The sequence below is a fragment of the Heterocephalus glaber genome, unplaced genomic scaffold (genome assembly GCF_053883595.1).
Source record: "Heterocephalus glaber isolate CG9 unplaced genomic scaffold, H.glaber_assembly_v1.0 deba00001729, whole genome shotgun sequence".
NCBI classification, from domain to species: domain Eukaryota; kingdom Metazoa; phylum Chordata; class Mammalia; order Rodentia; family Bathyergidae; genus Heterocephalus; species Heterocephalus glaber.
Window position 1 is genome coordinate 4,956,857 of NW_028258440.1, and position 19,843 is coordinate 4,976,699.

The 19,843-nt window shown below is 40.6% G+C and overlaps 1 pseudogene; it reads right to left on the minus strand.

Annotated features, from left to right (window-relative positions):
* Positions 1–6,306: 6,306 nt before the first annotated feature.
* On the minus strand, positions 6,307–7,328 carry LOC110344937 (chromosome transmission fidelity protein 8 homolog pseudogene; annotated as a pseudogene).
* Between the last annotated feature and the right edge of the window lie 12,515 nt (positions 7,329–19,843).

Sequence of the window (19,843 nt, forward strand, 5' to 3'; positions counted from 1 at the left end):
AATTAGGATTTTTTGCTGACTTTGTTTACAGAACTATATTTAAATATTAATAAAGGTGATGTTTGCAATTTTTTACAGAATTGAATACCTATTACATAAAAATAAACTTGAGTCATTTAAAAAATTAAAATTAAAATTAAAAAAACAGGTTGGTCATTAAATGAGGAATATACAAGCATTTGATTGAGTACCAGTGTTACTTTTTTTTTTTTTTTTGGTACCAGGGATTGAACTCGGGACCTTGCGCTTGCAAGGCAGGCACCAGAACCACTGAGCTAAATCCCCAGCCCAAGTACCAGTGTTATGTTCTTGGAGTTATGTATACTTAGTGGTGAAATTGTCAGAAAACTTATTTGAAGCCAAATTTCTTCTTATTTCTAGCTATAAGCATTTCTATAAAATCCTTAATTTTTCTAAGTGTCGGTTTCTTAATCTGAAGATTATTTTTTTTTTTTTGGTACCAGGGATCGAACTTGGGACTTTGTGCTTGTGAGGCAGGCAGTGGAACCACTGAGCTAAATCCCTGGCCCATAAATATTTTAATGCTTCTATCGGAGTAAAGAGCTTAGCATATACTTAGTAAATGTTCATTGCTTTCTTTTCTTCTTTCTCCCCTTAATAGTCCTTCCATATATCATCCATCCCAGTAATGTTTTCTTCCACAGCCTTGATATCCCCTTAACCTGTCTTCATAGTGTATATTTTCTAGATCTCCCACCATCTTAGTTACCCTGCTCCCAGATGTCAGGGGGCCAAAACTTTCACTCTGCCATCTTAGGACCTATGGCTAAAGGGGAGAGTAGCTGGGAATCACACTTTGAATAAAAACAGATTAACAGGAAAAAAGACACAATTTCCATTAATATTCACATGCGTGGGAGTTCACAGAAAAGTAAAACTCAAAGTGGATAGAATCAAGGAATTAAATTAAATCAAGGAATTAAAAGGAATTTCTGTTAGATGTCTATCACTGTAACAAAATAGCTGACAAAAACAACTTACATGGAGGAAATATTTATTTTGGCACATAATTCCAGAGGTTTCAATCAATGATCTCTTGGCCAGGTTGATTTTAGGCCTGTAGTGAAGCAGTATTAGCACAGCAGAAGCACGTGACAGAGGAAAGCTGCTCACTTAATAGTGGCCAGGAAGCAAAGAGAGCACTCACTTTAATAACAAAACCCAACTCTCCAAACCCATTAAGCTTTGAATCTATGAGTGGATTAATCCATTCATGAAGTCAGAGCCTCATGATTCAATCACTTCCCAAAGGCCCCACCTTTGAACAATCCACCTTGGGGACCAAGCCTTCAACACATGACCTTTTAGGGAACATTTAAGATCCAAACCATAATACCCTTTTAAGAAAGGAGAGAGGGTTTCAGCTTCAAGGGATGAAAAATTGTGGGGAAGTGAAGAGGAAATATATGGGGGCTGGGGGGCTAATAGAAGACAAGGGCTATTTTCGTATGAAGTGTTTATGCAAATTCATCATCATGTCCATTCCCCATTTTCCATGGTAAGAGTTGCTCTCTTTTTCCTGGCATGAGGGGGGGTGATCATTCTCAAAGGGAAATTTATGCCCTGTTATTTTCTTAGACATGTAAAAGAAGAGTAGGGAACTCTTTCTGCTTCTGTTGATACTCAATTGTATTTAATTCAAAATAATACTTGCACTGGGCCCGGAATGTAGCTCAGCATCACAGCACCTGCCTGGCAAGCATGAGGTCCTGAGTTTGATCCCTGGTACAAAAACAATTTTTTGAATTAAAATAATAATAATAATAATAATAATGCTTTCACCAAAGTGCCATATTTTGGAGTGGCATATTCTAATCTCCTTCAAAACCAAATTGCCTACTTGTGGGATTTGGGGGCTCTGTTCAATGTACAGGACTAGATGCTAAACCTAAAGTGTGTTTTTTATTTGAAAATTTAGAATGTTTTTTATTTTCATTAAAAGACATTATTAAAAGAGTGAAAGGAGAGCTGGGGATTTAGCTCAGTGGTTCCACCACCTGCTTTGCAAGCACAAGTTCCCGAATTCAGTCCCCAGTACCAAAAAAAAAAAAAAAAGTGAAAGGGCAATCTCCAGAGAGAGAGAAGAGATTTTTAACCTATGTACCCTATAAAATAACATATCCAGTATATACAATGAACTCCTAAATCTCAATAACAATAAGATAAGCAACTCAATTTTGTAATAGGAGAAATATTTAAAAGGCAGTTTATAAAAGATTATATTCAAATGACCAATATGAAAAAGTGTTCATTATTACCCATCAAGAAAATTAAAATCATATGCACCCATCACCACCAGAGTGAAAAGGATTGATAATACAAAAGGTTGTGAGGGAAGTGAAGCATCTCAAATTTTCACACATTGCTGATAAAAGTATGTATTATATTTCTATTGCTGCGTTTAAAAATTGCCACAGATTCAACAACTTAGAATGACACACATCTACTGTCTCAGAGTTTTTGTAGGTCAAGAGTCTAGTCATTACTTCACCAGTGCTCTGGGGTCTCACAAGGCTGCAAATCAAAGTGTCAGCCAGATTGTTTTTATCTTGAGCCTTACTTGGGGAAAAACCTGCTTCCACACTCACTCAAATTGTTGAAGAATTTATTTCCTTGCAGCTGTAGCACTGAAGGCTTCAGTTTCTTGCTGACTTCGGGCCAGAGGCCACTCAGCTCCTGAAGCTGCCCCCAGTTTCCCTCTCCGTAGGCAGCTCACAACATGGCCACTTGCTTCTTCTAGGTAGAAAAATGAGAGTCTAAGATGGGGTTCAGTCATCACAGAGAACAGTAGGACTATTACTATGATGAAGATTATATCTAATTTTCAAAATTATAATAGGCCTCTTTTTCTCACTATAAAAAAGGCATAATCATAAAACAAACTATACACAAAGGTGGAAAGAAGAAAATGCAAATTATCTGAAATCCAAACATCTAAAAACTACCATTCTTGACAGCCTTCAGAGCCTCCTTCTAGTCCTCACCACGCATATACACAAGCTAATACCATAGTTCTTGTGATGTATGTGTTCCTCTCACATTCTCTTGTGGGGTGGCTTCACGTGTTGAAGTCAGTGGCCCAACTATTGCATTTTATGGACCTACTACATTGGGAAATAGATGTCTGCTTTTGTGTTCACAGTAATGCTGTCCCTTGATTTTAAAAGTTATGAAACTCTATGGAAGGGCGAAAAATACAAAAGAAAAAATTTTAAACAAGAAGATAAAAAACAAAGCAAATGCACAATATATCAGCTCTACTACCCAGATATCAGCCTTAACATCTTTTAATTACATTTATCTTCTTATCATTGACATTTTGAACCTTTTCCTTCCAGTCTTCTGTGTTTCATATAATGATATGAATATAGAATAAACCCTATTTTACCTGCAGCCTCCTCAAAGGCCTGACTTCTTCCCTCATCCCTCCTTGCTGCCCTCTCCTGTCTCATTTATCTTTCCTATCAGCTTCATGTTCTTCCCAGGGTTCCAAAACAAACAAACAGAAAGAAACTTGTCTAATTTTTTGTACCTTCTAGACACTACATGATCTCCCTTGATTCATAGCCCTTTTTAAATTTTTAATTTAACCCAATATATTCAAAATATTATCATTTAGCATGTAATCAACATAAAATTGTTAAGGAGAGAGTTTAGCCTTTTATACTATATTTTCATGTACTTCATACTCATGGCACATCTCAATTCAGAACAGACACATTTCAAGTGCTCAATAGCCACATGTGGCGAAGGGCCATCAGAGCAACCATGATGATAAATTTGCCATTACTATAATTAAAAACTTCTCCTTTTCAAATGACAATGTGATCTTAGAATAAGAAAATATTTAAGCTATGTCACAAAAATCACAAACTTTAAAAGAAAAATAGCCAAGCATGGATGGTGACACATGCCTGTAATCCCAGCACTCTGGAGACTAAGGCAGGTGGATCACTGCAAGTCCAAGGCCAGCCTCGCTACATAGTGAGTTCAAGGCCATTCTGAAGTACATAGCAAGACCTTGTTTCAAAAAACCAGATAAAGAAAAACAAATGATCTGGCTCCACCCAATGAATTATCACATAACTTCTCTAGTATGTCCCCCAAAGAATGTGGCCACTCAAATGTGGCCAACTGGCAGCAGCAGCATCCACTGGAGCTTGTTAGAAATGCATATTCTCAGGCTCCAGCCAGAGCCTATTTAAATTCGAATTTGCATTTTTACACTATCCCTAGGAGAGTTATTTGTCTGTTTGTTTACACATGAAACTGTTCTCTTAAACACCTCCAGTAGCAAGCAACTCATTATCCCATCCCCAAGGAAGACAAATCCATCTGTAAATACTTCTAAATTCTTAGAAAAGCATTTATCCTTTCTTTCTTTTTTTTTTTTCCCTGTCATCCCATTTATTAAAGAAACAGTAAGAAAAGATACAATGCAGGAAAAACACCAACCATCCTTCACATCAGGCTGAACAAAGCACAGTGATTTCTCCCCTTCTCCCCGCACCCCCACCCTAATTTCCATCCACACCAGTTTAAAGTTTGAGGGTTTTTGATAGGGAGTACCAGTGGAGAGGGAGTCAGATGAACAGAGCAGCCTTAAACATGGCCACCTCTAAGTCCAGGAGAAAGGAGCTGCAGGCCTAGTCAGTCAAGCAGAAATTTATCTGGTGGGTTGAAGTGGTTGTCCACATCCCCGTTCTGTGTTCAAGCCCCCAGGGAAAGGTCTGGCAGTAGGTGACCAGGTCCAAGCTGCCCATGTCAGAGCTATTGAAGTATGGTCCGTTCACCAATGCAACATCTCTAGAGCAGTGAGCTTGATTCTCCAGTGGGGAGCAGGAGATTACACATAAACTGGGACCAGGTCAATGTATCCCTGAGGAAAAGTCCACAAGAACAATTCAAGAAACTGGTAAGAAACAAAAAGCAGAAAGCTGTGGAACAAAAGCACATCAGGCTTCTGAAAGGCCCAAGTTCCTTCCTCTTGAGGCAAGTTATCATTCCCAATTTTTCACAGTCCATGTCCCACAAATAACATTTCACCTCCAGTCAAGAAAAAAGTAGAGGAAAAAGATAGCTCTTCTGAACTTGAGTCTCAGCTAAGTTCTTCAGACAGTAGTAGCTCTGTATGTAGATACAGAGCTCTTTACCTAAAGAGACAGTCCCTGCCCAGAACCACAGTGGAAAACAAATCGTCCTGGAGGGAAGGTGGTGTTTAAGGGGGTAACATTCCATTTGGGTACATTGTAGCCATTGGCCCCCCTGGTCTGGAGAAAGCAGCTGGGTTTGTGCAGGGAGGTTTCCCACCCTAGGAAACCGGACCACACTCTTGGCAACAGGGCCATTCATCCTTGGAAACGAAGCTGGGTTTAGACCCAGGGTTCCTGTTGGCCTTGCAAAAGGAGCTGGGTTGATACCCATAGGGCCTGCTGGAGAAGAGCCCAGATGCCCACCCGCCGACCTGGGGAAAGCAACTTGACCTGGGCCTAAAGGACCAGTAGACCTTGGGAAGGCAGCTGGACTTGGACCCTGCAGGCCAGTGGCCCTTGGGAAGTTAGCTGGGTTGGGGAATAGTGGCCCAGAGGCTCATGGGAAAATTGCTGGACTTGAGCCCTGGAGGCCAGCAGACCTTTGGAAGGTACCTGGGTTTGAAGCCAATGTCCCAGAAGACTGAGAGAAGGCAGTTGGGTTCAGTCCCCCTGAACTTGTCCCCCTGGGAAAGGGATTAGCATTCACCCCCATGGGGCCACCTGGCCTTGAGAAATGAGCTGAATTAGGGCCAATGGGGCCAGGAGCCCTTAACATGGGAGATGGATTTGGCCCTGGAAGGCCAATTCCTCGAGAGCTAGGACCTGTGTTTGGGCCTAGGGGGCCAGGTACTCTTGTCATGGATGATGGGCTTGTGCCCATGTTTCCAGAAGCCTGTGAGAAAGAAGCAGAATTTGCTCCAAAAAGGCCTGCTGCTCTTAAAATTGGGGCAAGATCCAGGCTTTGGGGTCCAGCCATTCTTAAGTTAAGACCAGATCCTGTGCCTAAGAGGCCACCTGCTCGGGTGTCCAGATTTGGGCCTGGACCCAGGCCTCCTGCCCTTGGGTTGGGCCCAAGACCTGGACCCACACCACTTGCTCGTGGGTTAGGCCCAAGGCCTGGGCCTGGGCCTGGGCCTGGAAACATACCTGACCTAGGGGCAGGGTTTGTACCTAAAAAGCCTGATCTCAGATTGGGATTTGGTCCAGGCCCCAGGCCAACTGGCCTAGGATTAGGAGGACCATTCCCAGAAGACAACAAGACACCTGATTGCAGACTGGGTCCAGATCCAGGTCCCATGGGGGCACCACTTCTGGGGTCAGGACTTGCTCCCAGGAGACCCCCTGTCCTTGGATTGGTCATAGGGCCTGGGCCTGGGAGACCTCCTAATCTGGGGTTAGACATAGGACCTGGGCCCGGAAGAGCGCCTGTTCTAGGGTTTAGAGCTGGTCCTGGTCCTGCACCCAAAAGGCCACCTGGCCTTGGGAAAGACACTGTGCCTGTGCCAGTAGGATTTATCCCTCTTGGAAAAGAAGCCATGCTTGGGTCACGAGCACCACCAGGAAAAGGTGCTGGATTTGAAGCCAATAAGCCTGATGAAGATGGAAAAGATGGGTTCCTTGGAAATGGGGCCAGATTTCCACCAAGAGAACTGGCTGCCATAAGGAAAGGATCCGAGTTCATGCCTAATGGGTGGCCTGTGTTCAGAACAGGACTCCCTGTGGTCCTAGGGAACTGTCAAGCCGTCCTCGAGGTAGCAGTGGTGCACGAGTCCAAGGAGTTGGCCGCTCTCTAGGGAAAATCCGGGGTTCCTTCATACTTTCTTGGGGACGTTGGTGATAATGGGATTGGGGCGGGTTTTTAAAAGGATCTTGTCTTTGATGAGTGCTGTCACCAGGTACCGGGTGGTGCCAGGCTCGTGGCCAAGCTCATCACAGTCCTGTTCCCCAGGAGTGTGTTTGATAAGAACTGCAAAAGGCTTCTCCAGGTGGATGATTTTCCCATACAGGATATGATGCCCCAGGATCAGCACCAGAATTCCCTCAGTGGTTGTAATGTAGGTCTCCCAGGAGGTTTCCAGCTAATTCAGTGCTGTAGCGAGCCTCGATCTCCCCCTGTAGCTCCATCAGCACCCATTCTGCCAGGCCTTCAGCCCCCGCACTGGAAATAACAATCTGCACCATGAGCTTTCTTTCTTTAAAAAGCAAGTGAAAATAAACTGCAATGGCGGCCACCTAGCGCAGCGCCTCGCGGCCAACGGGCGACAATCGAACCTCCCGCCGCCATCGCGGCCGCCGCGAGCCACATTTATCCTTTCTTTCTTAAATTTTCTATATGAGCCCAGCACTGTGCCAAACACTTCACTCAAATTATTTCATTTAAGCCCAGCACTCTATGAGATAGAGACTAATTCTGGCACCTTATTTTTTGTGGTCATGGTTGTTTTGTGGTAAAATACACATTGCATAAAGTTTACTATTTTAAAGTCGTTTTAAATGTACAATTCAGTTACATTAAATACTGTATATTCACAATGTTTGCAACCATCACCCCTATTAATTTCCAGAACTTTTTCATTATCTCAAATTGAAACCCACTAAATAATCACTTCCCCTTCTCCCCTTTTCTTCCAGTCTCTGGTAACCACTATTCTACTTTCAGTGTGTATGAATATGCCTATTCTAAGTGCCTAATATAAGTAAAATCATATAATATTTGACCTTCTATGTCTGGGATTCAAAACACATTGAAACCAAACACACTGAAAACAAAAATACTAAAAGAAAAGCTGGTTCTTTGAGAATGTCAATAAAATAAATAAACTCATAGCCAAATTGATCAGGGGAATAAAGACACAATTAACCAATATCAGGAATAAGATGGGGAGCTTAATTATAAATGCTACGGATATTGTGGCAGGTAGAATCTAAGATGATCCCTAATGACCCCAGTCTCCTGGTATTTGTGCCCTTGTATAAGCCCCTTCCCACTGAGTGTAGGCTGACCCAGTGACTTGCTTTTAACCAATGCAGTACAGAAAAGGTAGTGAAATATGACATCTGTGATTAGGCTAATGACAAGTCATCTTGCTTCAATGTCTCTGTTGCTAGATTTAATGAAGCAAGCTACCATATTGGAGAGGACAATGTGGCAAGTAACTGAGGACAACCTCTGTCCAACAGCCAGTAGTAAATAAGGTCTTCAGTCCAATAACCCACAAGAAACTGAGTTCTGTCAACAACTATATAAGCTAAGAAATAGGTCCTTTCCCATATAAGTCTTCAGATGAGATTCTAGTCTTGGTAACACTGATAACAGGTAGTGAGAGATCCTGAACAGAGAAACCACGTAGGCTGTGTCCAAATTTCTAACCTGCAAAGTCTGTGAGATAATAAATATGTGTTGATTTAAGCCACAAAACTTATACAAATTTGTTCCAGAAATAGAAAACTAGTACAGAGGTTAAAATAAGGAAATAATATCAACAATTTTATTCCAGTAAATTTAGCAACTTCAGTAAAATGGACAACTGAACTACTTTCTAAAAATATAGGAACAGGGATGTAGCTCAGTGGTACTGCACCTATCTGGCAAGTGCAAGGTCCTGAGTTCAACTCCCGGTACCAAAAATAAATAAATTAATTAAAATATATAAAATGACAAAGCTCATTCGAGAAGAAATCAATAATAGAAATAGTCTCATAACTATACAAAAATTAATTTGTAATTCTCACAAACAAAATTTGGGCCTAGACTTTACTGCATTTAAGGAAGAAATAATTATAATTCTGTAGAATCTCTTCCAGAAAATAAGAGAATACTTCCCAAATCATCCCATAAGCATTACCCTGATACCAAAATCAGAGATATCCCCCAAAAAACTAAAGACCAATGCCCCTGAAGAAGTTAAATTTAAAACTTAACAAAATTTTAGCAAATTGAATCTAACATATAAACATATAAAAAAAGATCTTTTATCATGACTACAAGGGTTTTGAGGAATATAAAGTGGGTTTAAAATCAAAATCTGTCACTGCAATTCACCACGTTAACAAAATAAAGAAAAATCCTATAATCATCTCTAAAAACACAGATAAAACATTTGACAAAATGCATCATCCATACTTGATTAAATCTCTTAGCAAATGAGGAATAGAAGGTGGAGGATTGCTTCAAAAGACCTACAGCTAACATTACACTTATTAATGAGAGACTGAATGCTTTTCCCCTAACATCAGAAACAAGGTAAGGCTATCCACTCTTAACCACTCACATGTATTCAGCAGGATTATACTAAAGAGAAGAAATGCTAGCCAGTGAAATTAGGCAAGAAAAAAAGGCATCCAGATTGTAAAGGAAAACCTTAAGCCCCCATTACTCACGAACAACATGCTGTCCAAATAGAAAACTTTCTACACTGTGCAACAAAAGCTACAACTAATAAGTGAGTTTAGTAAGGTTACAATATATAGAGTCAATAGATAGGAATCAATTGTATTTTTAATATATTAGTCATAAATAGTTGGATTTTTAAATTTTCAAATATTTAAAACAGCATAAAATATAAAATATTTTGTGATAAATTTGATGAAAAATGAACAACATTTGTACATTGAAAATTACAAAGAATTACTAAGAGAAAATTAAAATAGAAATGCTATACTAATGGTTTGGAAGACTCAGTAAAATGAAAATGTCAATTCTTCTCAAAATGATCAATAGGATCAACACAACACCAACTAAACTCTTAGATGCTTTCTTATAAAAACTAAAAACTGACTCTAAATTTCTTGCAAAAGAATCTAGAATAGACAAAACAATTTTGAAAAAGAATAACAAAATTAAAAGACACTAACCTTGATTTCAGGATTTATTTATAAAGTTACACTTTTCAAGATAGGGTAGTTTTATAAGAAATATAGATACATAGATTAATGGAAGAGAATAGAGAGTTTAGAATTGTGGCTATTTTTGACTGAGATGGCAAGGCCATTCAATGAATCTGTTTAACTTTGCTTAACCTAGTAACACTGTATACAAATATATTTAACCACAGAGATCTTTATTTGGACATTAGTGACACTCTATGAAACATTTTGGATACCATGATCTTGTTCCAACTTTTGCTTTAAATATGAGAAATGTAATGCCTAGAAAGTGTAATTCACTTGACCAAGATCATTCCTGTAATGGGAGATGTTTTCAGACATAAATCATCTGCTTCTTGTATTACACAACAAATTATCATTTTTATTAGTATGAACTATACCTTGAAGTTTTCAGAAGCAAATATTGCTTCTATTTCTGTGCTTTCACTATTTTCTGGTCCATCTGTATTATAAGACTTACTCTATACTACAATAAGCTGTTTTCCCCATGATTGACCACTTGATTGACCAATCTGATTCCCCAGATTGACCACTTCTTCCGCTTGGAGGATGTGGTCTGGTCCTTTTTGTTTTGCCCAATTAGTTCCAGTGATTACAATATGTTGGAATTTTACTAAATATTTTATGAATAAAATAGGTGAAATGATTTCTAAGAGAACATCTCAAGAACAAGAGTACAAACATCTGAAAGTATAGGACTCTACATTGGGAAAAGATAAAATATTAAGGGAGGAATATTTTCACAACAATGAATCAAGGAAGTGGATAGAGTAAGATATAGTCATATCACCATAACAGAGAAGATTTCTGGTTCAGGATAGCTGGTATGTTATTGCATAAACACTAAATAATTATATGCATTAAGCACCAAGTATATACTGTGTTCTATCCCAAAAAAGCATATTATGACATAATAGCCACATTAAAATAATTATTCCCATTTAATAGCACTGGACATATAGGTTTAAGTATCAATTCAATATGTTAAATAAAATCATTTAATTTATTCATTTATTCATTCATTCACTGGGAGACAAGGTTGCCCAGGCTGGCCTCCAACTCCTGGGCTCAAGTGATCCTCCTATCTCAGCATCCCAAGTAGCTCAGAATACAGGTTGGGAAATCACGATTTTTGCTCTCAAAATAAAGATGTTAGAATAAAAGAAAACAAAAGTATGTCACAGAAGGAACTAACATTTATGGATTCTGACATACATAAGTTCATTTAGATTTCATAACTACCATATAAAGTGTTATGGCTTGTATATAGATGTACCCACAAAGCCTCATGTGAATGAGGTGATGCCTTTTTTTCAGAGGTGGCTGAATCTAGAGTGTGTGATGCTGGGATTCAGGGAGTGTCATTACTAAATCAGTCCACTGATTAGTTTGACATCAACCTAATCCCTGTAGCCTAGATAGAGTATGAAAGGGGCAAAAAGACGCTGTTAAGGTTGCTTGTTGGTTCCCCTTGTTGCTTTTGCTGTCTTCTGCTGCCCTGAATTGTTGTCCCTCTGCCATGTGCCACCCTCCCTTGGAGCTAGCCATTTATTGACTGAAACCTCTACAAACCATGAGGTAAATAAATCTTTCCTCCTTTAACTTTGGATGTCAGGTATTTTGCCTCAGCAATGAAAAACGTAACTAAGACATGAGGTAAATATCCTGTCCCTTTTAAAGATTTTATAAACTGAAGCATCCTCTCTTCTAACAATCTGCATTCTGTGAGAACCTAGGTTGCCTAAATGTTCCTCTAGAAATTTCCAAATCCTAAAAAATTTTTGAAAAAAATATACAGAAAATGAGAAGACACTTAAGCAAGATGCAACCCCAAACTTCCAGCTCATCAAAGGCAAAGCCAGTTGGCCATGAGGTGGAACAGTTTGAAACCCACCTACCTGGACTCTCTGAAGTAACAGGAGAAGTAACAAAACAGATGAATGAGGCTCTAGAAAAAAATCAAATCAGAAATAGTTTCTCAGATAACTACAGAGATGGTGAGCATAAGGGAAGACATGGTTAGTGACTCTAGAGCAGATAGAGATTAAAAAAAAATAGAGGCGCTTAGGATAACGATGGAAACTATGAACGCCCAACAAAGGAAAGAAATGGAATCCATGAAACAGATTTAAACAGATATCCAGGAGGTTAAAAATTTCATATCCACTGAAAGTATACACAGCAGAATAAGCCAATGTGAGCATGGAATATCAGATGTAGAAGACAGGATTATAGCTAGCGATCATGAAAAGAAAGAGTTTTTTTTTTTTTTTTTTTTTTTTGGTACCAGGGATTGAACTCAAGTCCTTGCACTTGTGCAGCAGGCGGCGAAACCACTGAGCTAAATCCCTGGCCCAAGAAAGAGTTCTTAAAATAACAAAGAACTACTAAAAATTTTGATGCAGTGAACTTTTACAATGATTCCTATTTTTAAAGAGTTTAGTTTTTCTGACTTGAACCTCTTGCTGAACATTTAAAAAATGATAACATAGCTGAATATCAGAGGGCAAGTTTATCATTCCCAAGCCCTAGGTTCAGTCCTTAACACACACAAATACACACACACACACACACACACACACACACACACAAAATGATATCGGGTCCATCTGGTTCAGGACATGGAAATTAAAAACAGGTGCTGTTCAAAAGAGCATCCAAATTTTTAAAGAGTAGTTAACATCCTTTTAGGTAAAAAAGTAATTGTAACATTTTGTGGAACAAGTACAAAGGAAATGAGCATAAAATGCTTAATAAATTCCAGATAGTGTGCTAAACACTAATTCTCACATCTTCCTTATGACATTTTAAAAGTGGACTCTGTTTCTGAAATGTTTATAAAAATTATGAGCTTTAAAAAGTTATTTTGAGGGCCAGGGATTTAGCTCAGTGGTGCCGCGCCTGCCTCGAAAGCGCAAGGTCCTGAGTTCAATGCCCGGTATTAAAAAAAAAAATTTTTTTTAAGTTATTTTACAAAAGGAAAATTCAACCCATTGTAAAAACAGGATGCACTGGGAATGCAACTCAGTGAATAGACTACATTGTGGGAAGCCCTGAGTTAGATCCTTGGCACTGCAATAAATGAATGAATAAATAAATGAAAGTAAGGGCAGTGAGCCTTCGCTTTCAGCTGTGTGTGTACACGTGCATGTATGGGCATGTGTGTATGTGTGTGTGTGGTACTGGAGATTTAACCCAGGGCCTTCACACTGAGCTACATCCCTGGACCTTTATTATTTTTATTTTTATTCTTATCTTTATTTGAGGCAGATTCTCCCTAAGTTCTAAATTGCCCACTCTGGGCTCCAATTTGTGATCCTCCTGCCTCAGCTTCCGAAAGTGCCTGGATTACAGGCATGCACCATACCAGGCTTAGCCCATATTTTTAAATCATTAAATTATCTCCCATGTCAAAAAAATTACACAGTGATCTTAACATAAATGTGCATAGCTTTAAGGGCTAGAAACTAGTTCTGAACTAGCTTTCTTATTTATAACTGACATCTTTCCAGTATCATGAACTATATCAACCACATCTTGGGGACAATGGAAAGGAATCTGAGAGAAAATCAAGGTTTTTATATAAAATTCCAAATTCCTAAATGTCTAATAAACGTAAGGGTCAAAAGGTGGTTCATTATTACACTGTTTTCCTTTTGACTGGATAAATAAAATGATTGCTCTAGCATTATAGTTTTAAATCTGCAAATCCAGCCATTACATTGAAGTTCAGATGTCCAATTCCAGGAAGCTGCATTCCAGCCCAAAATCTCCAGCTCAAAGCTACCTTATCGCCACATCAACTCTCTCTCCTTCCTCCCTCTCTTCTCCTTTTCCTTTCTTTCTTTGCAAAACTCATCAGAATCTCAAGATGCCACAGAAAATTCACACTGCATCAAAGTCCAGCAGGGCACTCAGCTCCTTGCTGTTCCCTATTAGCACCCATGAGCTGCTCCTGGAATTCCTTTTTGGCCACTTCCTGCAGATCCTAAGGCAAAGAAAAAGGAGTCAGTGAGAGATCACTGAGGCTCAAAGTACAGAGTGGGGTGAGGGCACCAAGCTGACATTCAATACACACCCACCCCCCTAGATTCCCAAAGCAGTCCTTGCTGGATCCTTGAGAGTCCAGTGCCTGTGCCCAACCAAGTGTCCCCCATGCTACCAGGATCAGGCGACAGTTCCAACAACTGGCAACTGGTCTCTGCCCCATCCCAGCGCCCTCTATCCAGCTGCTGCCTGGGCTCCTAAGCATGTAGGACCAAGGCCAGATGAATGGTCACTTCTGCTCCCACCTGGCCAAGTGACAGCAGCCAGGGGGGATTTGAAATGACCAGCTTGCTTGGCAATTACAGAACTGACAAATTGCAGACAACTTGTCTCTAACAAAGCTATATCTGAGACTTCTAACACCTGGACGTCCCCGCCAGTGCCCCAGGGGTCAAAAAGCTCCCCTTTGGATGTCCAAGGCATGTTATCAAAAAAAAAATAAAAACATTGACAACTAGTCCTGTTATTGCCCACCTACCTTCTTCCCCAGCTCGGCCACCTCCCACTTTTGCTGCCCTACCCCAAGTCTGGCCATCCCTGGACTGAGAGCTGATAGCACACACCTCAGAGCAGGGACAAGTGCTCTCCTATGTAAAGGGGACTCTGGAGTCTGCACTGTACAAAGGAGCAGGAGGCCAGGGTGCTTCCTTACCTGGAACATCCTTGCCTCCCACCCCCAGCCACATGGAACCACTCGGATTAAAGTTCACTTGGCCTAGAGGAGCAGTCTTGGGCTTCCTCCTCCACTAGGAGCTGCCACTGTTCACTCTGCCCCATGGGGGATCAGGGAGAAGAGTGGAGCTTCTCAGATGGACATTGTTTTCCCTGGAGTGGTCTAAGCACCGAGTTAGGCTCCAGTGCCTACCCCTTGCCCTCAGACCTGAGGTGGTGAGCCCCCAGTTAACTTCTTAGTCTCTGTTTTGCTCCCACTACCAGCTTGGAGGAGGTGAGAGGCCAGAGAGTAGACTCAGAAGAGGCAGAGAGATCCTGAAGGTCACACCCCTCAGTAGTAGGGGGCTATGTGTATGTGCAGGCCTGCCTCCCCCCAAGGCAGGGGTGCCCCGGCCCACCAGAGCAGTGGGCACCTTGGCACCCTCTCCTTCTAGCTCTTTTCATGCCCTCCAGGGGCTCTGAAAAGGGGCCAGAAGGAGACAGCTGCACACACAACTGGATCAACTATCCAGTCTAATGATGGCTTGCAGTCCCTGGACTAGCCAAGTGCACAGATGCTCTACATCAGGGAAGGGAGGAGTAGGAATAGGGATTCATCTTTGGCCACAGATGAACTAGTTGACCAAATTGGTGTGAGCCCAATGCAGGAAAAAATGCAAAGCTTCTCTCAAACTCCACAAAGCTTGGTGAACTTCACTCAAACCTCCCTCCCCACACACACACATCTAAGGTCACTTCTAATCATCTGGCTGAGAGCCACAGAGTTGTACGGCAGGACAAGTCCTTGGGAAATGGATTAGGACAGTCGTTTTCATTTTACAGAGGAAGACTAGACAGGTTCTGTCACATAGCCACTATCTGATACAAGTTCAGAACTTTTCCTGGAGAAGAAACCTCAAGCAGGGTAGAAAGAAGACAAATCTCAATACTGTGAATTTAAGAATAGAAGAATCTCTCCAGGACAGTCAATCAGTTTTTGCGTTAGTGAATGCAATAAAGACATGTAAGATCCAAGCAGAAGAGACCCTGCTGAGGAAGGAGGCATATCCAGAATAATAAATCGCAAGAAGCAGCCAGGGTCCGAGAGCGACAGCATGGCAAGATGGAGCCACTGGTCAGTAAGTACATGAAAAAGTGCTCAGCATCTTTGGCCATTAAAGAAACACAATCAAAACAACACTGAGATTCCATCTTACTCCAGAAAGAATGACTATCATTAAGGACTGGATAAAAAACAAAAGCTGTCTAGGTTGTGGGAAAAAAGGAGCCCTTCTATATTGTTGGTAAAATGTAAACTAATATAAATGCTACAGAAATCAATATGGAGATTCTTCAACACACTAAAAATAAGGACTGGGGATGTAGCTCAGCAGCACAGTGCCTGCCTGACAAGCACGAGTCCCTGAGTTCAATTCCCGGTACCAAAAAAGAAAAGAAAAAAAACACCTAAAAATAGAAATCCCATTTGACCCAGGTATTATCTCTCCTGGGCACCTTCCTGAATTAAAGACATCATATTACAGTGATACAAGCACATCTATGTTTATAGCATTAAAATTCACAATAGCTAAATTATGAAAGCCGGCTATATGCCCATCAATAGATTAATGGATAAAGTAAATGTGACATACACAGTAAAAACAAAGGAGCACTACTCAGCCATAAAGATTTAAATTGGAGCCACTGGTAGGAAAACAAGTAGATCTTGAGCCCATAATACTAAGGGAAGTAAATCAGACACTGAAGACTAAATATTGCATGGTTTCGCTAATATGAGAGAGTCAAAATTTAAACAATTTAAGGAGAAAAATAAAAGAGAGAGATAGGAAACAAGGAAGTAAATTATGAGGAAATGGAAAGTGGATCAGGGGAAGGAAGAAAAAGGGAGTGTTAGGGGTGTAGAGTAAAAATGATCAAGATGCAGTATGTATATGTACCAATTCTCTAAGATGAATGTAATTATTATCTATCACAAATATATACTAATAAAAAACAAAAACATTGAGGCTCTGAGTTGACGAGAACAGGGAAGTAGATTCAGAGGAAGATATGGAAATACTTCCTTATACCTGGAGTTGTGCAGTGGGGAAGGCAATTGCATCTTGGGGATGGAGATTGCTGTGGTGTTTTCAATGGTGAAACCAAGACCTGTGCCAGCCCCTGTGGTAGTCACCCCAGTGTTCACTCCCTTTCCTTGGTGGCCATGTCCCTAACCTGGCCCCCTCCAGGAACATATGATTCTAATATAAGCAAATTAGCATAATTCCTATCTAAATAAATCTGCATAATCCCGTTCCCAATATTGGTTGGCTGTGGCTATGACCCAATGGAGGGAAATGGGAATAGTTATTTCCTTGAGAATTTTGGAAAAGTTTTTCTTTTATATTCTATAGGAGTTTCAGGGCAACTCTCTCTTCTGCATGTGCTCAGAGAAACAGGGAGCCATGCAGCTGTGAGCAGCCATATTCCAGCCAAAGGAGAGGCAAGTTAAAATTAAGAAAACCTTCACAAAGCATAGGTAGAACTAATCTGACTTTGGTGCCATTTTTGAGCCTCTGTGTCAAACAACTTCTGAATCCAGATCCACTTTTAAGGATTAAGTCAGCAGGGTTTGTGTTCTCTATCCCTTATAATCTAGTATTTCTGGCCAGGTATGGTGGCGCATGCCTGTAATCCCAGAACTTGGGAGGCTGAGGCAGGAGGAATGCTGTGAGTTCCAGGCCAGCCTGGGCTACACAATGAGTTCAAGACCAGCTTGAACTACACAGTGAGACTGTCTCAAAAACAAAACAAAACAAAATTTAGCATTTCTGATGCAGGCATAATGGTCATTTATCATAACAAAGGTCCAAGCATGAAATGGGCAGATGGATTTGATAACTTTTAAGGTCTCATCTGAGTGGTAAGATTCCACAGATGACTGATAGAGTTTGAAGGAAATCCTGGGCAAAGTGGAGCCATGTGATCTGTTCTCATGAATTAGTGTCCGTTCTCAAGAGTAATGGACAGCCAACTTTTCACTTTTCCCATACAACTGATTCAGAGAAAGAAGTAGCTATCTGCTCAGTTCCTTATAATGAGAGCTCCTGCAGGAGGCTAACTGAAAAAAATTCTTCATGTCTATTATGGCCCATAATGGTTTATTTTATAAATCTTTGTATCAGTCAGTATTTACTAGAGAAAGATATAACAAGATACACAAATATATATGAATTTACAATACTGGGTTACCATAGCCAGCCACAAAGTCAGATGAGGAAGAGTGCAGAAGCACACTGGAGACCCAGTGATTTAGTCAAAGGTCTGTAGCTCATTGCAGTGTCCCATTCAAGTCCATATCAGAAGGCCTACGAGTCTGCGTTGGAAGGCTGAAGAGTCTACACCGAAAGGCTAAGGAATCTGCACCAGAAGCCAAAGAGTCTGCACCGGAAGCCAGGAGATCACATCCAAGGTGAAGGCGAACACTGGAGCTCCTCTGAAGAAACAGAAACAGATCCATCCTTCCTCATTTCCCCTTTATACCATCCAGGTGATGAGCTGTCCTAGGGCGGGTCCTTCAGATCCTAAGGCAAGTCCTCCACACCCTAGGGAATGGAATTGCTGAGCCAATTTAGTTAAACTTCTTTTAACCAAACTTCTAGAGTTGACATAATCAATCAACCATCACAATCCTTTTCCTCATTGAGTTAGGGTTAGGGTTAGTCCTTTGAGAGTTAGCTGACAAAAAAAATTTTCCCATTCTGTATGTTATCTCTTCACTCTGTAGGTGGTTTCCCTTGGTTTGCAGAAACTCTTTATGTGATCCCATTTGTTCATTCTTGGTATTATTTCTTCTGCAACCAGGGCTCTGTTCAAAATGTCTTTGCCTACACTATGTCTTCAAGAGTTACACCTATTTTGTCTTCCAACAGATTGTTTCTGTTCTAATGTTTAGATCTTTCATACATTTTGATTTTAGTTTAGTGCATGATGAGAGATATGGGTCTAGATTAAATCTTTGGCATGTCAATAGATAGCCAGTTTTCCCAACACCATTTGTTAGAAGCTATCCTTCCTCCAGTGAACATGTTTGGCTCCTTTGTCAAAGATAAGGTAGCTGAGTGGGCCTACAGTTGTTTCTACATCCTCTATTCTGTTCTATTGATCCATAAGTCTGGTTGTTCCTTTTATTTTTATTTTTTCTAATACTGAGATAGGAGATTAGGGCATGGCAAAAACTGGCTGGGGAAGTAGGTGTGACCTGTTAATTACAAGATCCCAAACACTGCACAGAACAGTTCCCAAAGCCCAGCACATAGAGTTCTTGTGGGCCTGGGATTTAGCTCAGGGGTTCCACTGCCTGCCTCACAAGCACAAGGTCCCAAGTTCGATCCCTGGTGCAAAAAAAAAATTGCTATGCATAGAGTTCTTGTGAGAACTCAAGCAGGTTTTCAACAGGATGGCCTAGACTTGACATCAGCCTGAGACATGTAATCCCAGCACCACCTCTCACCAGATACGGAAGTTCTCATGGGTTTCCTTGAGATTTGGACAATATAAAACAAAGGCTGTGATGAGGAACCAGGAGAAAGCATATGGTCTCAAGGTGCACTCATTTAGCTATAAATGTCTGATGTTCATCCTTTATAGCAGAGTAGTACTCCATTGTATTAAAAAACAAAACATCTTTATCCATTCATCGGTTGATGGGTATTTAGGTTGTTTCCAAGATTTAGCTATTACAAACTGTGCCGCTATAAACATGGGTGTGCATATATTGCTGGGGCATGATGCTTTTAATTCTTGCAGGAAGATACCAAGAGGGGGAATACCTGGGTCAGATGGAACCTCTAGTTTTAGTTTTTTGAGAAATCTCCACACTGATTTCCACAGTGTGTACTTTTATCTTTGCTATTACCCTCTTTTTATATTTACTCAGCCCAAGCTCTCTCTGAAGAGCCAGTTCCTCTCCTACTCTTCACTTTTACTTTCTTGAATAAACTTTGCCACTGCTTTTTGCTTGTTTCATTCACTTCTTTGTTCAAGATGAGAAGAACCTGGAAGCCAACTCTAGGAGAGGCCGAACAACCCCAAACCTTTTAATGGTTGTTTAGTTGGTGAGCCACTTTGTAGAAGCAAGCTACCTGATAACAATACCATGTTGTTTTTATCACTGTAGCTTTGTAGTGTAACCTAAAGTCCAG